This window comes from Pteropus medius, unplaced genomic scaffold (assembly GCF_902729225.1).
Source record: "Pteropus medius unplaced genomic scaffold, Ma_sr-lr_union100, whole genome shotgun sequence".
Classification (NCBI taxonomy): Eukaryota; Metazoa; Chordata; class Mammalia; order Chiroptera; family Pteropodidae; genus Pteropus; species Pteropus medius.
The window spans coordinates 763,327-766,486 of NW_024343104.1; the positions used below are offsets into that span (position 1 = coordinate 763,327).

General features: G+C 32.2%; 1 pseudogene; it reads right to left on the reverse strand.

The window, feature by feature from the left end:
• Positions 1–465: 465 nt before the first annotated feature.
• Positions 466–584, reverse strand: LOC120606013 (uncharacterized; annotated as a pseudogene).
• Positions 585–3,160: the final 2,576 nt, after the last annotated feature.

A 3,160-nucleotide genomic window follows, 5' to 3' on the forward strand; every position in this document is an offset into this window, starting at 1 on the left:
TTTTTTGCTAGTTTACTAGTTTCAAATTTTTGTATGAGCAGTTCTATCTTTTCTTTAAATCCTCATAGACTTCATTTTCTTCTTATAGTGCCCCAACTCCAATTTGCCCTTGCTTGAGTGAATAAATATTTGTGTTGGCAGTAGATGGTGTGCAGAAAAGCCAAAACCCAGATCTTTATCTAGTGTAGCTCTCCACAGTAAAAACTTTCCTTCTTAAGAGCTTTTCCAATCCTTAGGAGACTGCATACCCCAGAATGCATTGGTCCATGGCTTATTCCTGATAAACATATTGTATTTTGCTCAGTTTTCCATATTAGGTACCCAACTTTGGGAAGGTGGTAGTATCCCCATTACACGAGTAGTGAAATTGCGTCTCAGATATTAAATAATAGATACATACTAGATACATACCCATTTTCTACTGTTTAAAAGGTTACTTTTTAAAAATTTTTTTATTATTAATTATGCCTACAGTACCTAGTCTTCTTCCTAGGTAGTCTCCCATCCAAGTACTAACCAGGCCCAACCCTGCTTAACTTCTGAGATAAGACTTCAGGCTTGTTCAGGGTGGCATGGCCATAGACCATGGACTGTGGCTCCACTGGTGCGTGAACTCAGGACCTTCTGTGTGTAAAGCAGACGTGCTAACCGCTACACTATGGAATCACGTCCAAAAAATGTTGCTTTATATACTTGAATTTTTCAATAGTGTACATTTAGGATCATACTGAATTGTTGGCAGCTTTTTTGTTGAAGGTGAAATGTTTTGTTAAAGGTCAAAATGTATTAAACTGAGAGACACCTTAATTGCAGGGGGTGGGTAGTGAGTGGGTAATGACTCCTTTGAGAATCTGATGGATTTTCATTCAATTTTAGGGGTTTCATGGATAGTCCTGTACTGGTAATTTACTGTAAGTCATAAAACATGTTTTCGTCTAAACTATCTTTGCTTTATTTATGGGATTCTAACTCTACCTCATCTGTTGATTTCTCATGCCTGTTTTGCTAGATTTACAGATAAATAATTTATTTTGGGGGGTGATTACATATAATGTTGTTTTTTTAATTTTGGTATCTATACACACATTTCTAGTATATAGAAATACAATTGATTTTTTTCTGTGTTTATCTTGTATCCTGTGAACTTGCTAAACTCATTTATTAGTTTTAAGAGCTTTTTTGAAGATTCCTTGGGACTTTCTACATGGATAATCACATTACCTGCCAATAAAGACAGTTTTATTTCTTCCTTCTTTTCTTTGCTTCTGATCTTATTTATTTATTTATTTACTTACTTACTTACTTACTTACTTACTTACTTACTTACTTACTTGCTTCATTGTACTCACTAGCTCTTCTAGCATTATGTGTTGAATAAGAGTGGTAAGAGTAGAGATGCTAGCTTACTTCCCAATTTTAGAGAGAAAGCATTTAGTCTTTTATTATTAAGTAGAATGTCAGCTGTAGGCTTTTTGTTGATGCTCTTTATCACATCCCTCACTAATACTACTACTTTTCTGAGATTTTTTTTTTCATTACTGAGTATTGAATTTTATCAAATCCCTTTCTACATTGATTGATATGACCACCTGATTTTTCTTCTTCAGCCTGTTAATGTGGTGGATTACATTGATTAATTTTCAAATATTGAACCAGCTTTGCCTGTCTAGAATTTGGGGCATAGTGTATCATTTCTTTTCATTATTGCTGAATTCTGTTTGTTAATGTGTTGTTAAATATTTTTATATCTATATTCATGAAAGATATTGGTCTAATTTTTGTTTGGCTTTGGTATTAGGGTAATACTAGCTTCAAAAAATAAATTGAAAGTATTCCTTTCTTACCTATTTTCTGGAAAAGATTGTATAGAATTGATGTTAATTCTTCTTTACACATTTGGAAGAATTCTCCAGTGAAGTCATCTGGGCCTAGAGATTTCCTTTTCAGGAGTTTTAAAAATCACAAATTCAATTTTCTTAGTAGTTATAGGGTAATTCGAATGAAATTCTACTTCATATTGGGTGAGTAGTGATTGTGTTTTTCAAGGAGTTGGTCTATTCTGTTTAAGTTGTCAAATTTATATGTATAGAGTTGTTCATAGTACTCTCTTATTATCTTTTTGATGTCTGCAGGGTCTATGATAACATCTCTTGTTTTATTCCTAATGTTGGTAATTTCTTTTGACAGTCTTGCTAAAGGTTTGTCAATGTTATTGATCTTTTCAAAAGTATAAGCTTTTCGTTTCATTGATTTTTCTTTATTATGTTACTCGTTTCAATAATATTGATTTCTGCTTCTATCTAGATTGTTTCTTTCCCTATTCTTGCTTTGGGTTTATTTTGGATTTCTTTTTCTAAGTTCTTGATGTGTGAGCTTAGATTATTGATTTGAGACCTTTCTTTTGCATTTTAATGTATGCATTTTAATGCTATAAATTTCCTTCTCAGTACTGCTCTAGCTACATCTCACAAATTTTATATGTTGCCTTTTTATTTTCATTCAGTTCAATGTATTTTTAAAATTTGCCTTGAGACTTCTTCTATTATTTAGAAATGTGTTCCAAGTCTTTGACAATTTTTCTATTATCTTTCTGTTGCTGGTTTCTATTTTGATTCCATTGTAATTGGAAAACACACACCATATGATTTCAATTCTCTTAATTTATGTTCTGTTCAATCTGTGAACCTTGTCTTATGGCCTAGGATATGGTCTATCTTGGTATATATTCTATGGGTACTTGAATAAAAAAGTGTTTTCTGATGTTATTGAGTGGGATTTCTATAAATGTAGATTTACATTACTTTACCTTCTCTCATTTATAATACAACTGTCTTAAATATTTTCTCCACATATATGTAGAACCACATCAGTGTTAAAAATTTTGCTTCAACCATAAAATGTAATTTTAAAAACTCAAGAGAAATAGGAACTCCTACCCATGTCTACTCACATTTTTGTTTATTGTGTTCTTCCATCCTTCTGGATACTCCAAGTTTCTTTCTTTTAACATTTTCTTTCTTTTTAGAGAACTTTCTTTAACCATTCTTTTTGGGTAGGCCTGCTGGTGACAAATTTTTTAGGTTTCCCTCATCTGAGCATGTCTTGATTTCTCCTTCATTCCTGAAGGATAGTTTTGTTATCTCTATAGATCTGGTGATGT